General features: G+C 43.8%; 1 protein-coding gene across 1 annotated transcript in view; it reads left to right on the forward strand.

The window, feature by feature from the left end:
• The window catches only part of spock1 (SPARC (osteonectin), cwcv and kazal like domains proteoglycan 1), a 254,755-nt gene that overhangs the window by 89,848 nt on the left and 139,636 nt on the right, over nucleotides 1-25,271 (forward strand). The gene's annotated exons all lie outside the window — the stretch shown is intronic.

The following is a 25,271-nucleotide window of genomic DNA, read 5'->3' on the forward strand; positions in this document are numbered from 1 at the left end:
AATTAGTATTTGGTAGCATTGCCTTTAAATTGTTTAACTTGGGTCAAACGTTTTGGGTAGCCTTCCACTAGCTTCCCACAATAAGTTGTGTGAATTTTGGCCCATTCCTCCTGACAGAGCTGGTGTAATTGAGTCAGGTTTGTAGGCCTCCTTGCTCGCACACGCTTTTTCAGTTCTGGCCACAAGTTTTCTATAGGATTGAGGTCAGGGCTTTGTGATGGCCACTCCAATACCTTGACTTTGTTGTCCTTAAGCCATTTTGCCACAACTTTGGAAGTATGCTTGGGGTCATTGTCCATTTGGAAGACCTATTTGCGACCAAGCTTTAACTTCCTGACTGATGTCTTGAGATGTTGCTTCAATAAATCCACAGAATTGTCCTGCCTCATGATGCCATCTATTTTGTGAAGTGCACCAGACCCTCCTGCAGCAAAGCACCCCCAAAACATGATGCTGCCACGGTTCACGGTTGGGATGGTTTTCTTCGGCTTGCAAGCCTCCTCCTTTTACCTCCAAACATAACGATGGTCATTATGGCCAAACAGTTCTATTTTTGTTTCATCAGACCAGAGGACATTTCTCCAAAAAGTACGATCTTTGTCCCCATGTGCAGTTGCAAACCGTAGTCTGGCTTTTTTTATGGCGGTTTTGGAGCAGTGGCTTCTTCTTTGCTGAGCGCCTTTCAGGTTATGTCGATATAGGACTCGTTTTGCTGTGGATATAGATACTTTTGTACCTGTTTCCTCCAGCATCTTCACAAGGTCCTTTGCTGTTGTTCTGGGATTGATTTGCACTTCTCGCACCAAAGTACGTTCATCTCTAGGAGACAGAACGCGTCTCCTTCCTGAGCGGTATGACATCTGCGTGGTCCCATGGTGTTTATACTTGCATACTATTGTTTGTACAGATGAACGTGGTACCTTCAGGCATTTGGAAATTGCTCCCAAGGATGAACCAGAATTGTGGAGGCTGATTTATTTGGATTTTCCCATGATCTCAAGCAAAGAGGCACTAAGTTTGAAGGTAGGCCTTGAAATACATCATTTACATTACATTTAAGTCATTTAGCAGACGCTCTTATCCAGAGCGACTTACAAATTGGTGCATTCACCTTATGATATCCAGTGGAACAGCCACTTTACAATATTGCATCTAAATCTTTTAAGGGGGGGGGGGGGGGGGTTAGAAGGATTACTTTATCCTATCCTAGGTATTCCTTAAAGAGGTGGGGTTTCAGGTGTCTCCGGAAGGTGGTGATTGACTCCGCTGTCCTGGCGTCGTGAGGGAGTTTGTTCCACCATTGGGGTGCCAGAGCAGCGAACAGTTTTGACTGGGCTGAGCGGGAACTGTACTTCCTCAGAGGTAGGGAGGCGAGCAGGCCAGAGGTGGATGACCACAACATCCACAGGTACACCTACAATTAACTCAAATTATGTCAATTAGCCTATCAGAAGCTTCTAAACATTATTATCAGAAGCTTCCATGACATTATTTTCTGGAATTTTCCAAGCTGTTTAAAGGCATAGTCAACTTAGTGTATGTAAACTTCTGACACACTGGAATTGTGCTACAGTGAATTATAAGTGAAATAATCTGTCTGTAAACAATTGTTGGAAAAATGACTTGTGTCATGCACAAAGTAGATGTCCTAACCGACTTGCAAAAACTATAGTTTGTTAACAAGAAATTTGTGGAGTGGTTGAAAAACTAGTTTTAATGACTCCAACCTAAGTGTATGTAAATTTCCGACTTCAACTGTAGATATGAGATGAGTAATGTAGGATATGTAAACATTGTTAAAGTGGCGTTATTTAACTTCTTATGGCTGCAATCATGCTAACGGGATGATATGACAACAGCCAGTGAAAGTGCAGGGCGCCAAATTAAAAAAACAGAAATCTCATAATTAAAATTCCTCAGACATACATGTGTCTTATACCATTTTAAAGGTAATCTTGTTGTTAATCCCACCAAAGTGTCCGATTTCAAATATGCTTTTCAGCGAAAGCAATACAAACCATTATGTTAGGTCACACCAAACCACAATAAGCACAGCCATTTTTCCAGCGAAAGATAGCAGTCACAAAAAGCAGAAATATAGCTAAAATTAATCACTAACCTTTGATGATCTTCATCAGATGACACTCATAGGACTTCATGTTACACAATACATGCATGTTTTGTTTGATAAAGTTCATATTTATATAAAAAAATCTGAGGTTACATTGGCACGTTACATTCACTAGTTCCAAAAACATCCAGTGATAGTGCATAGCCACATCGTTTCAACAGAAATACTCATCATAAATGTAGATGATAATACAAGTTATACACATGGAATTATAGATATACCTCTCCTTAATGCAACCGCTGTGTCAGATTTCAAAAAAACTTTACGGAAAAAGCAAACCATGCAATAATCTGAGACGGAGCTCAGAACAATTGTAAAATTAGCCGCCATGTTGGAGTCAACAGAAACCAGAAAATACATGATAAATGTTTCCTTACCTTTGATGAACTTCATCAGAATGCAGTCGTAGGAATCCCAGGTCCACAATAAATGCTTGATTTGTTTGATAATGTCCGTTATTTATGTCCAATTAGCTACTTTGGTTAGCGCGTTTGGTAAACAATTCCAAAGTCACAAAGCGTGTCCACTATAACGTGACGAAATGTCCAAAAGTTCCGTAACAGTCAGTAGAAACATGTCAAACGATGTATTGAATCAATCTTTAGAATGTTGTTAACATACATCTTGAATAACGTTCCAACCGGAGAATTACATTGACTTAAGTTGAGCGATGGAACGGAGCTGCCTCTCACGTGAACGCGCGTGTTCAATGCATGGTCACCTCATGGCAGTGGTGATTCATTCCTGTCTCCTTCGGCCCCCCTTCACATTAGAGTCATCAGACAAAGTTCTATTGACTGTTGACATCTAGTGGAAGCCGTAGGAAGTGAAAACTCATCCATATCTCGCTGTAATTTCAATGGGAGCTTGTTTGAAAATCTACCAGCCTCAGAAAAAATCCAAACAGGAAGTGGAACTTCTCAGGTTTTTGCCTGCCATATGAGTTCTGTTATACTCACAGACATGTTCCGACCTAGAATATGTGGACATCTATAAGTACCTAGGTGTCTGGCTAGACTGCAAACTCTCCTTCCAGACTCATATCAAACATCTCCAATCCAAAATCAAATCTAGAGTCGGCTTTCTATTCCGCAACAAAGCCTCCTTCACTCACGCCGCCAAACTTACCCTAGTAAAACTGACTATCCTACCGATCCTCGACTTCGGCGATGTCATCTACAAAATAGCTTCCAATACTCTACTCAGCAAACTGGATGCAGTTTATCACAGTGCCATCCGTTTTGTTACTAAAGCACCTTATACGACCCACCACTGCGACCTGTATGCCCTAGTCGGCTGGCCCTCGCTACATGTTCGTCGTCAGACCCACTGGCTCCAGGTCATCTACAAGGCTATGCTAGGTAAAGTGCCGCCTTATCTCAGTTCACTGGTCACGATGGCTACACCCACCCGTAGCACGCGCTCCAGCAGGTGTATCTCACTGATCATCCCTAAAGCCAAAACCTCATTTGGACGCCTTTCCTTCCAGTTCTCTGCTGCCTGCGACTGGAACGAATTGCAAAAATCTCTGAAGTTGGAGACTTTTATCTCCCTCAACAACTTTAAAAATCTGCTATCAGAGCAGCTAACCGATCGCTGCAGCTGTACATAGTCCATCTGTAAACTACCCACCCAATTTACCTACCTCACCCCCCATACTGCTTTTATTTATTTACTTTTCTGCTCTTTTGCACACCAGTATCTCTGCTAAATTGTAATTACTCGATTTATTGCCTACCTCATGCCTTTTGCACACATTGTATATAGAGTGTATATAGATTCTCTTTTTTTCTACCATGTTTTGACTTGTTTATTGTTTACTCCATGTGTAACTCTGTGTTGTTGTCTGTTCACACTGCTATGCTTTATCTTGGCCAGGTCGCAGTTGCAAATGAGAACTTGTTCTCAACTAGCCTACCTGGTTAAATAAAGGTGAAATAAAATAAAAATAAAAATAATTCAAAGAGTTTTAGAAACTTCAGAGTGTTTTCTATCCAATACTAATAATATGCATATATTACCAACTATGACTGAGGAGCAGGCCGTTTACTCTGGGCACCTATGTGCACCTTTCATCCAAGCTACTCAATACTGCCCCTGCAGCCATAAGGAGTTAAAGTGACTAGTGATACCTTTATTAAAGCGCCAATCCCGTTAGCGGGATAGATTCGACAACATCCGGTGAAATTGCAGAGCTCCAAATTCAAACTACAGAAGTATAAATATTCAACATTCACGAAAATACAAGTGTAATACATCAAATACATCAAAATAAAGCTTAACTTCTTGTTAATCCAGTCGCTGTGTCAGATTTCCAAAAGGCTTTACACCGAAAGCACACCATGCGATTATCTGAGGACAGCGCCCCGCATACAAAACATGAAAATCATTTTTCAACCAGGCAGGTGCGACACAAAAGTCAGAAATAAAGATATAATAAATGCCTTACCTTTGAAGATCTTCATCTTTTTTCAATCCCAAATATCTCATTGACACAATGAATGGTTGTTTTGTTCGATAAATTCCTTCTTAATATCCCCAAAATGTCCATTTATTTGGCGCGTTTGATTCAGAAATACACCGGCTCCAACTCGCCCAACATGACTACAAAGTATCTAATAAGTTACCTGTAAACTTGGTCCAAACATTTCAAACAACGTTTTTAATCCAACCTCAGGTACCCTAAAATGTAAATAATCGATAAAATTTAAGACGGGATAAATAGTTTCCAATACCGAAGAAAAACAACACGGAGCGTGCTCTTGTTCACATGCACCAAAATACTAGAGACCTTCTGAGTGACACATGGAATGAATAGGACTACTTCTTCATTTCTCAAAAGAAAAACATCGAACAATTTCTAAAGACTGTTGACATCTAGTGGAAGCCATAGGAACTGCAATCTGGGCCCTAATAAATCAAGTTTCCCATAGAAAAGCATTTGATAACACAATGACCTCAAAAAAGAATTCCCTGGATGGATTGTGCTTGGGGTTTCGCCTGCCAAATCAGTTCTGTTATACTCACAGACATTATTTTAACAGTTTTAGAAACTTTAGAGTGTTTTCTATCCAATAATACCGTGCATACGCATATCCTAGCTTCTGGGCCTGAGTAACAGGCAGTTTATTTTGGGCACGCTTTTCATCCGGACGTGAAAATACTGCCCCCTATCCCGAAGAAGTTTATTAAGTCCATTTATTTAAGTGGCCAGAGATTTGAGTCTGTATTTTGGCAGCAGCCTTTTTCTGTTAGTGATGGCTGTTTAACAGTCTGATGGCCTTGAGATAGAAGCTGTTTTTCAGTCTCTTGGTCCCAGCTTTGATGCACCTGTACTGACCTCGCCTTCTGGATGATAGCGGGGTGAACAAGCAGTGGCTCGGGTGGTTGCTGTCCTTGATGATCTTGGTTGGGGACATCAGAAGTCAGCTTAATGTAATTGAAGAATCCATAGAATATATGTCTATGTTTTTGTTTGGATAAGTTTCTCAATTTCTTTCTTAGGTTTTTGCATTCTTCATCAAACCATTTGTTATTTTTGTTAATTTCCTTAGGTTGTCTGATTTATATTTTTTGATTTGATCTGGGAGCTGAGAGGTCAACTATACAGTGAAAAGTTTTGTCCAGGAAGTTGGCTAAAAGGGATTGAATTTGTTTTTGCTAAATAGTTTTTTTGGTAGGTTTCTACACTACTTTCCTTCCGTCTATAGCATTTCTTAATATTATGCAGTTTATTTTGGCTTCGATGCCTCATGAGTAAGTATTGGGCTGTTCAAGTAGACTGTGCTTTTGCTGGGATCTGATAGGGATGTCAGTGGACTGACTGTGAACGCTCTGAGAGACTCTGGGTTGAGGTCAGTGATAAAGTAATCTACAGTACTACTGCCAAGGGATGATCTGTAGGTGTACCTACCAAAAGAGTCCCCTTGAAGTCTACCATTGACTATGTACAGACCCTGCGTGTGACAGAGCTGCAGGAGTTGTGACCCGTTTTTGTTGGTTGTTTTGTCATAGTTGTGTCTAGGGGGGCATATTTGGGAGGGAATGCTGTCACCACCAGGTAGGTGGTTGTCCCCCTGTGTGCTAAGAGCGTCAGGTTCTTGTCCAGTTCTGGCATGTAGGTCACCACAGACTAGTACACGTCCCTGGGCCTGGAAATGGTTGATCTCCCCCTCTAGGATGGAGAAGCATGGGGAGTGTTAAAGTATGAGGATTCTATTGGGGGGACATAGTTAGCACACAAGGACATTTTTCTTTGATAAGATAATGTCCTTATTCATTTCTTGCCAGATGTAAAATGTTCCTGTTTTGACTAATTTAATAGAGTGGGTTACGTCTGCTCTATACCAAATTAGCAAACCCCCTGAGTCTCTTCCGTATTTCACACCTGTTAGTTTGGTGGACGGGACTACCAGCTCTCTGTAACCTAAAGGGCAACCAGTGGGTCGTTTCTTTCTCTCTCTCTCTTTCTCTCTCTCTCTCTCTCTCTCTCTCTCTTTCTCTCTCTCTTTCTCTCTCTCTCTCTTTCTCTCTCTTTCTCTATTTCTCTCTCTCTCTTTCTCTGACCTGATGCTCCTCTCCTCTCTTGTAATTCACATGCCGGTGCGTTTCAATTTGAATAAGTCTCTGGCAGCGATGTCTCATTTGGATGCCGTGCTCTCTTCCTTTTCATGTTTTTCAAAAAGCCTTGCCTCTTGCACCAATGAGGAGGAGGGGGGAGGAGTGTTTGCAGGGAGGGGGGAGCGAGAGAGAGCAAGTGAGATATTGACAAGTGTGAAGCCATCACGTTTTTTCAGTAGCAGCAGAACCATACAATGTTTGTTTTTTTGATTGCAGAGGAAAAGGAGAGAAGAGCGAGTGACTGAGAGGAAGGGAAGGGCGTTTTGGATGTGTGGCTCGGAGCCATACAGTTCAGTTGGTGGATCGATTGAAGGATATTTTTCAAGGATGGCCAGGGAGAGAAGCTGAGGAGACAGAAGGCGAGTTTGGGATGGAATGAAGGGTAGAGAGAGTAGAACGGAGAGTGGAAGAAAGCCGCATAGAGGGAGGAGAGGGGTAGAATATGGAGAATGAGGAGGGAGGAGAGATGAGATGAAAGGTAGAGGATGGATAGAGTGTAGGAAGGAGAGGTATGTGGTGTCTGTGTCATGGTGAATAGATTGTATTAGAGCCGGCCCAGTCCCTGTCCCACACAGACCTGACAAAGAGGCTTTAGGATAATTAGACCTAGTCTGTCTGGCATGGGCTCTCCTAGAGGGGCTTAACGCTCAAACACGCACTCACGCACTCACGCACACACACTCACATTCTCTCATTCACACACTTCTCAAATTACAGCAAAAAAAACGGAGGAAATATTTACTAACACAGCTTAATACCATTGGGCCAGTAACCGAAAGGTCTCTCACTTGAATACCTAGGGCAGCAGGTAACCTAGCGGTTAGAACGTTGGGCCAGTAACCGAATGGTCTCTGGTTTGAATACCTAGGGCAGCAGGTAACCTAGCGGTTAGAACGTTGGGCCAGTAACCGAATGGTCTCTGGTTTGAATACCTAGGGCAGCAGGTAACCTAGCGGTTAGAACGTTGGGCCAGTAACCGAATGGTCTCTGGTTTGAATACCTAGGGCAGCAGGTAACCTAGCGGTTAGAACGTTGGGCCAGTAACCGAATGGTCTCTGGTTTGAATACCTAGGGCAGCAGGTAACCTAGCGGTTAGAACGTTGGGCCAGTAACCGAATGGTCTCTGGTTTGAATACCTAGGGCAGCAGGTAACCTAGCGGTTAGAACGTTGGGCCAGTAACCGAATGGTCTCTGGTTTGAATACCTAGGGCAGCAGGTAACCTAGCGGTTAGAACGTTGGGCCAGTAACCGAATGGTCTCTGGTTTGAATACCTAGGGCAGCAGGTAACCTAGCGGTTAGAACGTTGGGCCAGTAACCGAATGGTCTCTGGTTTGAATACCTAGGGCAGCAGGTAACCTAGCGGTTAGAACGTTGGGCCAGTAACCGAATGGTCTCTGGTTTGAATACCTAGGGCAGCAGGTATCTGGTGTATGTGATAATAAAACGTATTTGTACTTCTTATTATGGCTTTCTTCATATATGCTAGCTCTGTGTGTATGAGTGTGTGTGCATGTGTATGTGAAGAGTAGTTTACCTTGAAATCCAATCACTTTAGGTCATGTATTTCCACTTCAAACAGAACCACAGGTTTGCATTCATGCTGTGTGTCTGGTTTTACCCATGGTGCTCTGCAGGATTGAATACTGCAGTAGATATTCAACACACTAGTTCTCCTAAATTAGATTGGCTTCTCTCTCTCTAGCTATTAAAGCAAAGACAGGAAAGACAGGGAGGGGTTTAGAGTTAACTATACTGTTTACGTCCATGAACACTCCTTCTGACTCATTGTAGTGGAAAGATTCTCACTGGCTTTAAGTGTTAATCCTATTATGTGTTAATACGATGAGAGAGAGAGAGAGAGAGAGAGAGAGAGAGAGAGAGAGAGAGAGAGAGAGAGAGAGAGAGAGAGAGAGAGAGAGAGAGAGAGAGAGAGAGAGAGAGAGAGAGAGAGAGAGAGAGAGAGAGAGAGAGAGAGAGAGAGAGAGAGAGAGAGAGAGAGAGAGAGAGAGAGAGAGAGAGAGAGAGAGAGAGAGAGAGAGAGAGAGAGAGAGAGAGAGAGAGAGAGAGAGAGAGAGAGAGAGACCTGCTTACCAGTACAGGCAACCTTAGGACCGACAGGCATGATGTCCTGTTCTCGCACACTTGTACTTCTCCTCCGATGTGGCCATATACACACACTGGATACTTGGTATTCGTTGTACAAGGGGACAGTGGGAGTTTTAACAAGCTCATATGAATATTAACCTAGCTAATCCAACATAGAGAGAGATGGGGGAAAGGAGAGATGAGAGAATGCTGAGGCTGGTAGTCTCTTATCTTCTCTGTGAGTTCTGCTCAAGGACACACACACGGAACTCATGACTGTACACACACTCATGCAGCACACGGTTAGCAATCCTCTTGAGTGTCCTGATCCTGTCTGGTATGACATAAGCTTGTTAAATACATTGTCTCGTGCAGCAAACACATCTAGACAAGATTACAATTCTCTTCTGCTTTAGCGATGGCTGTGAGAGAGAGAGAGGAGGGTTGAGAGAGAAGGAGGGAGAGAGAGAGACGCAGCATCTCTCCGTCTGTCTGCACTCCAGTCTTTAATTAGCGTAAAAAATGCGGCGGGCGTGGACACTCGTTCTGTCAGGAGGAAAGAACAGAGCGAGAGGCTGGGGGGAGAGAGGGGGAGAGAGGAGGGAGAAAGGAAGTACTCGCCGAGCTGTGCATATTAAACAGGTTAAAGAGGAAGGAGGTGAAACAGAGACCAGACCCTGCTCTGATGGTTTAGTACACACAGTGTTCCATCCTCAAGCTTGGTCCTGGGTTAAACAAAGGGCATGCAGGAATCTGTTGCAGGCTGAAGTTTATTCTCATGAATCTTGCCCTGAGGCAGAACTAAGCGGTTTCTGCTAGATAGGACAGTTGCAAAGTCAAAATTGTCTACAGTATATCGTAAAAATTAATGGAAACAAAAAATGTGTTTTTTGATGCTAATTTAAGGTTATGGTTAGCAATTGGGTTACGGTTGGAGTTGGGTTTAAAATGAAATTGTATGTCTTTGTGGCTGTGCCAGCTAGTGACCACTCTGCGGAGCTTCCTCCAGGGCATGACAATAAACGCCAACCTGTGAATTTGGTCCAGCCCACTTGACAACATCAAGAGCATCCTTACCAAAAGAGTGTCTGTAAACTCTCCAGCGACCTAACCCATTACACAAATCCTTCTCAAACTCTCAGCCTAAGTGTGTAGGCATGTTTTGGGCAGGTTGCCCAGCTGCGGTGTCAAGGTTGAGTGTTTATATTGTAGCTATTGTTAATGCCTGTAGTTGTGCCTCTGCATCCATCTCACCCACTCACTGAGTCGCTCCAGGGCCTGCTGTGTCCCTATGGAACCTACTTACATCTGGGCTACCTCTGTTAGGGGCTGGCCTAATGCTGGAGCTGCCTAATGTACATAACTCCCAGAATCAATCAGCATTACACAGGCTGACTGGAGCTGCGTGAGTTGGCACTGGTTCAGCATTCCTGTGTGTGTGTGTGTGTGTGTGTGTGTGTGTGTGTGTGTGTTTAGGGCAGGCTAGTTTGTGTACTTGTCACCATCTATATTGAATGTGGGATGGACATGTTGTGAAGGGACGGGCAAGGGAGGTTGCTGTAACACTCTCACCATGTATATTGGATGCGTGCTGGGTATGTTGGATTAGCTAGGTTAATATTCATATGAGCTTGTTAAAACTCCCACTGTCCCCTTGTACAACGAATATCAAGTATCCAGTGTGTGTGTGTGTGTGTGTGTATGGCCACCTCTGAGGAGAAGTACAAGTGTGTGTGTGTGTGTGTGTGTGTGTGTGTGTGTGTGTGTGTGTGTGTGTGTGTGTGTGTGTGTGTGTGTGTGTGTGTGTGTGTGTGTGTGTGTGTGAGAATAGGACATCGTGCCTGTCGGTCCTAAGGTTGCCTGTACTGGTAAAGAAGCAACTGTACGGGACCCATTAACAGGAAAGCAGGCAGGCACCTATATTCTCTCCATACCTCCTTCTCTTCTCCTATCTTTCCCCGTCTCTCCTCTCTCATTCCGCCGTGCGGTACCTTCCCGTCGTCTCAGGTTCTCTCTCCTCTCTCTCTGTCTCTCTCTCTCTCTCTCTCTTTCTTCTTCACCTCACACATATTTTAGATCTCAGGGTCTGGAGAGTGGATGAGAATGTCCTTGAGGCAGAGAGGGAAGAGAACAGAAACATACCTCTCACCTCACTCTACCCGGTATATTTGACGTTTTAAATTTTTTAGTTTGTGTGTGCGATCGTGCGCTCATCAATTGGGCACAGTGCCTGTTTCTGAGGTGTACCCCCTGGGAAGAGGGGAGGAATGGGAGGGAGGAGGGCGATTAAAAGAGAGCCGGGGAAGGTGGAGTCGGGAAGGAGGGGAAGGAGGAAGTGAAGCGCTGCTCCAGGCCAATAAATAAAGCAGGATTGAAATGTTTAATTCTGTTTGCTCACAGTGAGGCGGGAAGATTAGCAGCGGTGTCCCCTGATTATGACATCATTAGTTAAGATGCCCTGCACAACTGTAGCCTACCTTCAGTACTTAGTGTACTGACGCCCGGATGAGGATGCACTAACAGAGGCATATACACTAACACACATACACACTGAACGGGGCAACCCCCGCCCACATACACACACTCATCTTTAAAGTGAGATAATTTATCATTCAACACCAGCCACTTCAGAGCCTAGGCAATCAAACTAAACCCATTTCCAGTCAATTCCCACTCCAAGTTCTCTCACTTCTCACTCTATTCCCAGACAACTCTCAGTATTCCCTGGCGAGCCAGTGCTTCAGGATCGCTGGGAGTTAGATCTCAATTGCATGACTCAATACTCCAGAGAAATTACAGGCTGTTTTTCAGAGGTGAATTCCGGAGGAGTTGGATAGATAAACAGGTAGACAGACAGACAGACGGACAGATGCATGGGTAGACAGACAGACGGACAGACAGACAGACGGGTCGGTAGATAGCTGGACGGGTAGACAGGTGGACAGACGGACAGACAGACCGATGGCTGGGTAGACAGATGAACAGGTAGGCAGGCGGACGGACGGGTAGACAGGCGGACGGGTAGACAGACAGAGACAGACAGGCGGATGGGGAAAGATGGGAGTTGTTAAAATGGAGTGAAATAATCGATTTTCTCAGCAGTGTCTGGAACATGAGGTGAGATTTCCGGCCGGCTGGGCCGGGAGCGCCGAGTCTTCCCTGTCAGATTATCCCTGTGTGTGATGTCAGACAGACACTACCGCGCGGCTTGGGAATGGGCTGCAGAGAGGGAGCTATCCGCCTGAGCTCAGGGTTTGAAGCTCCCTTTCTGCTGAATCTAACTGGAGCACTGTGTGACAAGTAATGCACTCCCGAAATAGATATTTAAAGGGATGCGGTGTAGGCTATTTACAGAGCAAAATGCTCTATTAGGAGAGCTCTGAATCGAATGGAACTGCCTGACTGAAGTTACTTGCAAGCAGCCTCTGTATGGGTCTACGCCTGGTGAGTGTGCTCCTGCTAGCAGCCTTCTAAGCTAGCATACATTAGCTAGGCTCTGTTTATGATCCATGTGTGGTGGTTATGTGTTGCGTATCCTCCCGACAGCAGCTCTGTTGTCCACAGACAGAATCTCCTCCCTGGGGCTATTCTCTGCGTCATTGTCACAGGGTCACACAGCCGTGGGCCCTATCACCACACCACATCTCCGATAATTAAAAATACCCACCGTCCTAGCTCTGCTGTCCGCGCACACACACAGCAATGCACAGTAGCACACAAACACATGCATTCGCACAAGCACAGGGACACAAAGAGACGCAGGCACACACACATATACACACACAGCATAATGCCTGTCTGTGGGCTGTGTGTATTCTGCAGTGGTCTCGGATGAGAGGAAAGGTATTGGACCATCGCCTGGCATCTGTGCTGTTGTGCCTCTGCATGGTTTGTTTAGCTCTTTCTTAGAGAGACGGAAATACAGAGAGAACGCGAAGAGAGGAAGAGAGAGAGGGGGAGAGTTACATAGGGACACAGACAAGAGAAAATGAAAGAGAGAGAGAGAGTTAAAGAGGACGAGTTAGAGAAAGAGCGAGAGAGAAACAAGGTTTTATGTAAGTACATGGAGTAGCAGAACGAGGTCTATCTTGGTGGCCTCTGGTGCATTCTCCCTTGATCCCATCTGAAATACACAGCGAAATGATTGAATAGTTTAACGACTTTACCTCTCAGATTGGTAAACTGAGTTATGGTATTGAGTAGAAAGACATGACTTGACTTTAGTACGGTAACATTTTTAAACATTAAACCTGTCTTCTCTTTGAGATTAGTCATATTTACAGTTTAACTGCAAGATATGAATTGAAACAATAATGTTTGTTCTTCAAGTTATGTTTTTTATTAGCTCTGCTGCTGTGGACACAGGTGAAATCCAGTGTTGTAGTCGAGTCACTAAACCTCAAGTCCGAGTCCCAGGTCCTCTGTGCCCGAGAGTCAAGAGTCCCTATGGCTAAATCCGAGTCCGAGTCACCACTGGTCGAGTCACTAGTCGAGTCAAAAGTCCCAGTGCTCGAGTCCTGGTCCAAGTGCTCAAGTCTTTCACATATAGTCCTCTTTAAAAGAACTGATCTCAGTCCTCTTTAAAGTGAACTCCGGGGTAAAAAAGCTAATCAACTATTCTCTTTGTATTCACACTGCCCTTGCCTTTGAATGAGGACTCAACTCTTTTGCCAGTTCACTTCACCTATTCTGTGGACCGTCCCCTTTGCATTCACATTGCTATGTTTAGAAAGGAAGCAAGATCTTTATTCCAACATTCACTCAATGCACTCTGGGTTTTTACAAAGTGCAGGACAAGCCATTCCATCATAACGTGTTATCGGACAGCTAAATATAACTACTTACATTTTGGAAGCTAATAGATTGCATTTAGTTAAAATATGAGACATAATAATTTTAATCAGATGATATTATTGGCTTGTAAATATTATTGTTAACATAATAAATAGCAATAGAATAACTACAGATTAAATAATGCTGTAATTGAAACTTGTACACCCCAATGTAGGCTACTGCCCCTTTTACGAGCTAGAATAGATTGTGTTCCCTAGGTTGTGATTCTCACCAAATATGTTGTCTTCTCACACTATTCAAACCCCACAATCAATAAACAGCTTATGAAGCTCTCTTATCATATAGAGCACATATGACAAACAAATCATCTGAATTTAAAACTCCACACATTTTGGAATTTCTTTGCAATCGCTAGTCAGTATCCCAAAACAGTACCATTTTTAAAAATCATCGTCTCTCTTTAGTGCCACCAATGTGAGGGTTTATGGCAGGGGAAATGGTGTTACAGTAGTCTAGTGTGTGGTAAGGGAATAATGACAAGCGAACCTGGGGAGCTTTGTGTTCACATTGCTTTAAAAAAAGGGAACCGGACCAGAAGAATTAAAGCGAACAGATCTCAGACCACTTCTCGAGATGGTTACAGTTCGGTTAGCTTCTGGGGCTCTTTTGAGGGGTCTGAGTTCCTTTGGAGTGTTCACACTGCACAAAAAAACAAGCGAACCGCACTGAATTCACTAGAATTGGCTGAGTCGATATGGTTTGATGTGGTTCTTCTCTTAAAATGTTCTGTTACATATTTGACATTGCGCCACATTATTTTCACCATCTGCTGAAAAACAAGGAATGATTCGGGGTTCTTTAGACGTATATTTGGTATTTTGGTTCCTGTAAAAAAAATTGCTAGCTCTTACTGCAAGGTTGCTGACTTGATGCTCGTCTGTTGCTCGATTCGCGCCTATTGATTTGGCTCGGGTTTCTGCCCAGCAACAACTAGTGGTGGACTGGCGGGAAGATTCTCACCTGAGCAGTGAAGTAAAGCAAAGATTTCCCTCCTGTTTTGCCCAATGGTCATAATTGCCTGCAATAAACTATGAAACAAATAAGTCCTCAATACACAGGCTCACACACATTTTATTTTTTATATAATATTCAATAGTTATGCCAAATCAGTAATTATGATTGAATGGTCTCTAGACGGAATTGACTTTTGCTCCTGTCAGATTGACCAGATTATTATTTGCAATAATTGTAACAGGCTCTCAGCTACTTTTTTGTAATGTCCACTGATATGTGTAGTTTTTTTTTATTGCAGAGTGAAAAGTAAAGGGAGACTTGTCAGAACCTGGCTATGGGATGCAGCGGTTGGAAGTAGGAGGGTAGAGCGAGACAACACATTCAAAGCCCCCCCCCTACTTTTCTATACTCAAGGGGAGAGAGAGACAAATAGCGAGGCTGTTGTCAATAATAGTATTGTTTTTAATTTCGTAAAGCAGTTTGTGTTTCTTAACCAGGCAAAGCTAAATAAATGGCTTTACGGGGAATCAAGAGTGTCGCTTGCGCGATGTGTAGCCTATGGACGGAGGTGGAGCAGGAGCGGAGCCTGCCTGCCTGTCTGCCCACATTTAACGCTAGCTTCGCCGCAGCTCACCAGCTGATGTAAAGGCACTGCATGGTTAATCTGGAATCTGCATTGGCCGTGTAGCATTTACGGTGATACGGCCTCTGCAGAAGTCAGGGCATTCATACTTCTCGTGGATTGCCGTGCAGCGCAGAGCTGTTGTGAAGGAAGTTGTCAAGGAAGTGTGTTTGTGTTTGTACAGGACCTCCCGCCCTCACCTACCGTCAACCAATCATGTCAATGCGGCGCTATACGGAGCCCTCCGCATTGTTACAACATTTGAGAGGTGGAGGGCGATGCGGTATGGAGCCCAATTTGGCCTCTGCATGCCTCTGGAGGCTCCGCGTTTGCGTCACACCATCCATAAGGCGCCTCCGACCACATTTTCGGATTAAGCAATATAGAATTGGTTTTAAAAATGCTAATAGTTTAAAAAAATGTATCTCCGCTATCTATTCTTCCTGTAGTGAGGATTCAACATGTTTTAATAATTTAGCTGGGGCTCTTGAGTGGCGCAACTGTTTAAGGCACTGCATCTCAGTGTTTGAGGCGTCACTACAGACACCCTGGTTCAAATCCAGGCTGTATCACAACCGGCTGTGATTGGGCGGCACACAATTGGCCCAGCGTGGTCTGGTTTTGGCCAGTGTAGGCCGTCATTGTAAATACGAATTTGTTCTTAACTGACTTGCCTCGTTAAATACATTTTGTTTTTAAAAACATCACTGACAAGCCACTTTAGCGGTCACTGGCAAGTCTTCGACATGGGCCTCGAAGTCTAGGAAAAAACAAACAAGATCTTTGGTTTACTTGACCTGATGCGATACCATAGACATATCACCACGTTGCATGATTTATGAATGGCAAAGGGATATAGGAGATTGGCTTCAGGCAGTTCAACACCTTTTTTATTTAAACTAGTCAACACTCACTGTTCAGTTGTCAAAGCACAGTAAATAGCCTATGCTCCCCGACTCTGTGGCTGTATCGGTCTATGAAACATGCAAAAGAAAATAAATGAACGTGCCACTGAACAGTAATGAAGTGGATTTCTACTCATCGTTACCACTTACATTACATGGGACGTGTAAAATCCACTCACAGGAGACGATGAAGAAGCATCATGCTCTCCCTCCTCCGTGAAAAGAATTTAGAATGCAACCGAACAAAGCGTGCAACAAAAAAAAACAGGTACAGAGTTGAGGGACAGGCGGCAGACTGACGAACCAACAGTTTCCTTGTCATCACTCACTTTGTGACTGACGCCTGGATGGCGTTCATTCTAGCTGGAGAAGACTAGACAGACTTTTCTGACTAGCAAATGTAAATCTTTTAAATGAAAAGAAGCTTGGTTCATTTATGACATCTGCAGGTAGCCTAGCATTTGGCCAGTAACCGAAAGGTCGCTGGGTCGAATACCTGAGCTGACAAGGTGAAAAATCTGACAAGGTGAAAAATCCCTTTAACCCTAATTTGCTGCAGGTGTGCCATATGACTGAACCTGTAAAACAACACCTATCCGGTGTGGCAATAAAACAACTTTGTTTGTGGAAAGAGTTGCCGGCTTACAATGAGTCTGTTATCGGCACTTATGGAAAACACTGGAGAAAGAGAGACAGGATAAGGCTAATCCTGACTGTGTGACTGTGTCTGTGTGTGTCTGTGTGTGTCTGAGACAAATGGCTCAGCTTTGTCTCTCTAACAGTCACTCTTACAGCTTACTGGACACAGACAGATGGAGAGATCTTAAGAGTCAGTCATGTTCCAGTAGCTGAGAGAGACTGAGAGACAGACAGATGAAAGAGGCGTTGAAGGAGAAGGGGGTGAGATAAAGACTGAGAGAGGAGAGAGGAGACAGGAGTGAGAGGTTAACAGAGCTAATATAAGACAGGGGAGAAAGAGAGGGATAGATACTGTAATTGGGCTGTGTGTGTGTGTGTGTGTGTGTGTGTGTGTGGTGTGTGTGGGGCAGTGGTCTGACCTTCAGTTTAGTCTGGCACAATCAGACAGAGCTGAACTAATGGGAGCTTAATGGCAGCGATGCTGTGTTTTGATGTTCCTTGAACACACACACACACACACACACACCGTCTACCTGCTTGTCAGCTCTGTGTTTTCCTCCGTCTCTCCACCTGGCTTTGTAGTTCTTGTCAAGGCCCTCTAGTATTTCTCTCTCTCTCACACACACACACACACACACACACACACACACACACACACACACACACACACACACACACACACACACACACACACACACACACACACACACACACACACACACACACACACACACACACACACACACACACACACACACACAGTGGAATAGTTTCCTTTGAAACGGCTGTATGATTATGAAGAAAACAGATATCTTTCTGTGTGTGTGTGTGTATCTCATCCAGGCTCCCCTGTGTGAAAGCGCTTGATGAAAAGCAGGTGAGTGTGTGATTGTGTGAGGAAGAAAGCGGAAACACCTGCCTTTACAGTCGCACGCATGTCACAGATGCGCTGCTGCAATCAGATGTACTCTCTGTCTATATCTCTATCTCTATCTGCACCTCCATGTGTCTTTCATTCCACTATCTCTTTCTATCTCTGCTGCTCTTGTCTCTTTGTCTCTCACCATCTCTCGCTAGCAGTCACTGCTTTCTCTTTCTCAATGTCTCTCCCCTCTGTGTCTCTCTCTGTTGCTCTTTCTCTCTCAATTTCCATTTCTATCCCACTGTCTCTCTCCAAGACTATCTCTCGCCTTCCCTCAGGCAGTGATGTTAACCCTGAATGTCACCTAAAGAGCTGCACAGTCATCACATTCACCTTAATGGGTACTCCATAACCTTTAGAAGAGAAGCCCACTCCTTCTCCTCTCCCTCTTTGCCCCCCTCTCTCTGTCTATGTGTTTCTCCTTCCCCCGTCTCTGCCCCCCCAGTTCCAGCCTTTCTCTCTCTGTCTCTCTGTCTCTCTGTCTCTCTGTCTCTCTGTCTCTCTCTCTCTCTCTCTCTCTCTCTCTCTCTCTCTCTCTCTCTCTCTCTCTCTCTCTCTCTCTCTCTCTCTCTCTCTCTCAGCCATGTAGTACAGATGTCGGCTCTTAACTTGATCACTCTTTTGTCGCAGAGAATTTTCCTGCTGCATCAGGAAATTCAAATGAGCCGTGTGAATCTCTGAAAATGAGCGGTTCTCTTTCTCTCCATGTGGGGGCAGTCGAGTCAATGGGATCAGGGCTCGTTATCAAAATAATTTCCTCTCTCTCTCGCTCAAATGCTAGGCCTGAATCCTATTACTGCAACATTTAAATGTACAAAAATGTATCTGAGATGCAGCCATACTCATCAACCGTCATTTTTATATAGCTTAATAACACAAGAGGGATATTGGTCTCCACTAGGCTACGACATACAAGTGGCAAGTGTATCCTAAGGCCAAAATGTTGTTGAATTGTGGCCTGGGGTGGTCTAGCGGTTAGGGACGCTGCTTTCAGAGCGCACATATAGGCCTACTGTATCAACGTGGAGTTGATTCTGTCCCACACCCTTCTGGCACAAAGTTCTCAATCCCCAGATTGACTTGATTTATTTACACATCTCAAATAGACAGTCGAGGGATATTTTACACCCGATCTTGATAAGAAATGACCATACCAGACACTTTTGAAAACAAATAGAATAATAACAATAGGCGACACTAACATTAGTTTCCATTCATACAAATAGCTAGGTTTTCACCCAATGGGGGACAGATTTTCAAGCAGATATTCTGAAATCCGCATAAAAACAATATGCACATTTTCCCACCAGAGGGATATTGACTTGCTACAGATAAAAGGCTTCGCGTGATGCCGTTGTGCACATAAAAAAATACCTTTTACAATTAAATTCCCATGTACCGAATTTAAAAAAAAATACAAGTTAAATGAGTGTCCATCGCATTTAACTCTACTGATGGTTATTTCACAAACAAATGCTGCGTTATATAGCGAGTGTGCCAGTGGAAACTGCTGAGGGGAGGACGGCTCATAATAATGTCTGGAAAGGAATTAATGGAATGGCATCAAACACATGGAAACCTGCTGTTTGATGTATTTGATAGCGTTCCACTGATTCCGCTCCAGCCATTACCACAAGTCCGTCCTCCCCAATTAAGGTGCCACCAACCTCCTGTGGAGTGTTCCCACTCTGGTATTGGCACGGTGTCCTCTAACCAACAGCTTGCAGATAAAGTGCGAGTATAGCCTACATGATGAGATTAATATGGACAACATTTATTATCCACCAACATTTCTCACATAATTCATTTTACAGACACAAAAAGATCCCACCTTGTCTCGCGTATTTTGTTCTGTCGACATTTGGAAAGTTTACCGGCACATTTTCTGTTTCAGTCAAGACTGTCATGAGTCCTATTAACCGACGTACTTTACGCTCATAAAAAGGTTGGATGGAAACCTGGTTAGTGTCGGGTAAATTGCTTTTTTTCTATTGAATGCTTGTCAAATAAGTACACTAAATTTTAAATATTTGATTTAACTAGGCGAGTCAGTTAAGAACAAATTCTTATTTACAATGACGGCCTACCCCGGCCAAACCCGGATGACGCTGGGCCAATTGTGCGCCGCCCTATGGGACTCCCAATCACAGCCGGATATGATACAGCCTGTATTCGAACCAGAGACTGTAGTGACACCTCTAGCTCTGAGATGCAGTGTCTTAGACCGCTACGCCACTTGGAAGCCCATTAAAAAAAGCATGTGGACACTCGCTCGTCAGACATCTCATTCCAAAATCATGGGCATTAAAATAGAGTTTGTCCCCCCTTTGCTGCTGTAACAGACTACACTCTTCTGGGAAGGCTTTACACTTTATCAGGTATTCTCAAACTGGGGTACGGGGTATGCGCAATGCCGTCGGGGGTATGCCAAATAAAAATGTGATTCACATTTTATTTGATTAAAAAATATATATTCTTCACATTTTTAAACAGTCCATTTATATTTTCCAATGGGGCTATACATTTGGGTGAGGTGTTTTTCTCGCCTGAGTAGCCTCGTTTCACTGCCAAAAAGAAAATTAATCCATCTAGTGTTCAGCGAAATAACAAAACAATGTCAAATGCAGGTAGCCTAGTCAAATAATTAACATCCAATCACATAAACCGTTACTCTCTTGCGAGAATTCCACTAACGGTCCGTATGTAGCCAAACGTAGCTGCTGTTCATGTTGGTATCTGTACTGATGGCGCAAAAGCCATGACAGGGAGACATAGTGGAGTGGTAACGCACGTGCAAGCAGTTGCTCCCGATGCCACTTGGGTACACTGCAGCATCCACCGAGAGGCTCTTGCTGTCAAGGGAATGCCTGACAGCTTGAAATATGTTTTGGACACTACAGTGAAAATGGTTAACTTTGTTAAAGCAAGGCCCCTGAACTCTCATATATTTTCTGCACTATGCAATGATATGGGTAGCGACCATGTAACGCTTTTACAACATACAAAAGTGCACTGGTTATCAAGGGGCAAAGTATTGACACGTTTTTTTTTAAATTGAGAGACGAGCTTAAAGTTTTCTTTACTGACCATAATTTTCACTTGTCTGGCCGCTTGCATGATAACGGGTTTCTCACACGACTGGCCTATCTGAGTGATGTTTTTTCTCACCTGAATGATCTGAATCTAGGATTACAGGGACTCTCTGCAACTATATTCAATGTGCGGGACAAAATTGAGGCTATGATTAAGAAGTTGGAGCTCTTTTCTGTCTGCATTAACAAGGATAACACACAGGTCTTTCCATCATTGTAAACTCAGCAAAGAAAGAAACGTTCTCTCACTGTCAACTGCGTTTATTTTCAGCAAACTTAACATGTGTAAATATTCATATGAACATAACAAAATTCAACAACTGAGACATAAACTGAACAAGTTCCACAACATGTGACTAACAGAAATGGGATAATGTGTCCCTGAACAAAGGGGGGTCAAAATCAAAAGTAACAGTCAGTATCTGGTGTGGCCACCAGCTGCATTAAGTACTGCAGTGCATCTCCTCCTCATGGACTGCACCAGATTTGCCAGTTCTTGCTGTGAGATGTTACCCCAATCTTCCACCAAGGCACCTGCAAGTTCCCGGACATTTCTGGTGGGAATGGCCCTAGCCCTCACCCTCTGATCCAACAGGTCCCAGACGTGCTCAATGGGATTGAGATCTGGTCTCTTCACTGGCCATGGCAGAACACTGACATTCCTGTCTTGCAGAAAATCACGCACAGAATGAGCAGTATGGCTGGTGGCATTGTCATGCTGGAGGATCATGTCAGGATGAGCCTGCAGGAAGGGTACCACATGAGGGAGGAGGATGTCTTCCCTGTAACGCACAGCATTGACATTGCCTGCAATGACAACAAGCTCAGTCCGATGATGCTGTAACACACCGTCCCAGACCATGATGGACCCTCCACCTCCAAATCGATCCCACTCCAGAGTACAGGCCTCGGTGTAACGCTCATTCCTTCGACGATAAACGCAAATCCGACCATCACCCCTGGTGAGACAAAACCTTGACTCATCAGTGAAGAGCACTTTTTGCCAGTCCTGTCTGGTCCAGCGACGGTGGGTTTGTGCCCATAGGCGACGTTGTTGCCGGTGATGTCTGGTGAGGACCTGCCTTACAACAGCCCTACAAGACCTCAGTCCAGCCTCTCTCAGCCTATTGCGGACAGTCTGAGCACTGATGGAGGGATTGTGCGTTCCTGGTGTAACTCGGGCAGTTGTTGTTGCCATCCTGTGATGGTGTGATGTTCGGATGTACCGATCCTGTGCAGGTGTTGTTACACGTGTCTGCCACTGCAAGGACAATCAGCTGTCTGTCCTGTCTCCCTGTAGCGCTGTCTTAGGTGTCTCACAGTACGGACATTGCAATTTATTGCCCTGGCCACATCTGCAGTCCTCATGCCTCCTTGCAGCATGCCTTAGGCACATTCACGCAGATGAGCAGGGACCCTGGGAATCTTTCTTTTGGTGTTTTTCAGAGTCAGTAGAAAGGCCTCTTTAGTGTCCTAAGTTTTCATAACTGTGACCTTAATTGCTTACCGTCTGTAAGCTGTTAATGTCTTAAAAACTTCTTATGGCTGAGATCCCGTTAACGGGATCGACTTGACAGCAACCAGTGAAAGTGCAGGGCGCCAAATTCAAACAACAAAAATCTCATAATAAAAATTCCTCAAACATACATGTATTTGGGGCCTCCCGGGTGGCGCAGTGGTCTAGGGCACTGCATCGCAGGCTCTGTCGCAGCCGGCCGCGACCGGGAGGTCCGTGGGGCGTCGCACAATTGGCATAGCGTCGTCCGGGTTAGGGAGGGTTTGGCCGGTAGGGATATCCTTGTCTCATCGCGCTCCAGGGACTCCTGTGGCGGGCCGGGCGCAGTGCGCGCTAACCAAGGGGGCCAGGTACACGGTGTTTCCTCCGACACATTGGTGCGGCTGGCTTCCAGGTTGGAGGCGCGCTGTGTTAAGAAGCAGTGCGGCTTGGTTGGGTTGTGCTTCGGAGGACGCATGGCTTTCGACCTTCGTCTCTCCCGAGCCCGTACGGGAGTTGTAGCGATGAGACAAGATAGTAATTACTAGCGATTGGATACCACAAAAATTGGGGAGAAAATGGGATAAAATTTTTAAAAATAAAATTAAAAATTAAAAATATACATACATGTATTTTACAAAAAAAGATAATCTTGTTTTAAATCCAGCCACAGTGTCCGATTTCAAAAAGGCTTTACGACGAAAGCACACCAAACGATTATTTAGGTCAGTACCTAGTCACAGAAAAACACAGCCATTTTTCCAGCCAAAGAGAGGAGTCAAAAAAGCAGAAATAGAGATAAAATTAATCACTAACCTTTGATGATCTTCATCAGATGACACTCATAGGACTTCATGTTACACAATACATGTATGTTTTGTTCGATAAAGTTTATATTTATATCCAAAAATCTTAGTTTACATTGGCGCGTTATGTTCAGTAATGTTTTGCCTCCAAAACATCCAGTGATTTTGCAGAGAGCCACATCAATTTACAGAAATACTCATAATAAACATTAATAAAAGATACAAGTATTATACATGGAACTTTAGATAAACTTCTCCTTAATGCAACCGCTGTGTCAGATTTTTTTTTTAAATTATGGAAAAAGCACACCATGCTATATTCTGAATCCAGCGCTCAGAGCCCAAACAAGCCATACAGATATCCGCCATGTTGTGGAGTCAACAGAAGTCAGAAATAGTATTATAAATATTCACTTACCTTTGATGATCTTCATCAGAATGCACTCCCAGGAATCCCAGTTCCACAATAAATGTTTGTTTTGTTCGATAACGTCCATAATTTATATCCAAATACCTCCTTTTTGTTCGCGCGTTTAGTTCCAAAATCCAAATTGATGACGCTCAGGTCAGACGAAAAGTAAAAAAAATCCATTACAGTTCGTAGAAACATGTCAAACGATGTATAGAATCAATCTTTAGGATGTTTTTAACATAAATCTTCAATAATGTTTCAACCGGAAAATTCCTTTGTCTTCAGAAATGCGATGGAACACAGGTCGCTCTCACGGGAGCGTGCGTGATTAACTCATGCCAGACACCTGACTCAAAGAGCTCTCCTTCCCTCATTCTTCACAGTAGAAGCATCAAACAAGGTTCTAAAGACTGTTGACATCTAGTGGAAGCCTTAGGAAGTGCAATATGACCCCAAAGACACTGTACATTGGATAGGCAAACCTACAAACCTCAGATTTCCCACTTCCTGGTTGGATTTTTTCTCAGGTTTTTGCCTGCCATATGAGTTCTGTTATACTCACAGACATCATTCAAACAGTTTTAGAAACTGCAGAGTGTTTTCTATCCAAATCTACTAATAATATGCATATCTTAGCTTCTGGGACTGAGTAGCAGGCAGTTTACTCTGGGCACCTTATTCATTCAAGCTACTCAATACTGCCCCCAGCCATAAGAAGTTAACGACCGTTCCACAGGTGCATGTTCATTAATTGTTTATGGTTATTTGAACAAGCATGGGAAACAGTGTTTAAACCCTTTACAATGAAGATCTGTGAAGTTATTTGGATTTTTACAAATGATCTTTGAAAGACAGTGTCCTGAAAAAGGGACGTTTCTTTTTTTGCTGAGTTTTTGTGTGCAAATGAACTCAAGCTTATGGACAATGCCAAATGTAATATAGCAAAGAACCTGAGTTGTTTTGGGTGCGCAATTACGCAGGTACTTTCCCGAAATGGATGACACAAACAACTGCATTCGTTATCCCTTTCATGCCCTGCCTCCAATCTACTTTCCGGTATCTGAACAAGAAAGAATTTAATCAGAAGCCACTGCCAGATTTCTGGATTGTGCTGTGCTCAGACTATCCGGCCTTGGCAAATCGCGCTGTTGAGACACTGATGCCCTTTGCAACCACGTGCCTATGTGAGAGTGGTTTCTTGGCCCTCACTAGCATGAAAACAAAATACTGGCACAGACTGTGTGTGGAAAATGATTTAAGAGTGAGACTCTCTCCAATACAACACACCATTGCAGAGTTATGTGTAATATTTCAGTTAGTAAAATATGTCAAGATGTTTTTGCATTTGAGCCTATCCAAAGACAATTTCGTTGAGCTGAAACACTTTTCTTCGATGTGTAAATTACCAGACTTTTTTTCTTAGTTCTTGAAAACAATGAAATTAGTGCAATTCACTTATAAGGCTAGTGTAGACTCAGGTAGGTCACTAGATAGGCCAAAACTGGGCGTAAACTCGGAGCCGGAGCATGCTGCTTAGACCACCGCGCTACGGCAGTTCACAATGCTCTAGTGAGTGCTAAGAATACCATAAATGCTGATGATACATAGGCGCCTTATTTTTTTGTATTTTGCTTTAAGCCTTCCCCACACCATAGCCCTAACCTTGACCACTCTGAATTATGCCTAAACTATTAACCTTCGAGTTGTGTCTGTTTTAACCCTGTAACCATGTG

Source organism: Salvelinus namaycush, chromosome 5, assembly GCF_016432855.1.
Source record: "Salvelinus namaycush isolate Seneca chromosome 5, SaNama_1.0, whole genome shotgun sequence".
Lineage (NCBI taxonomy): Eukaryota > Metazoa > Chordata > Actinopteri > Salmoniformes > Salmonidae > Salvelinus > Salvelinus namaycush.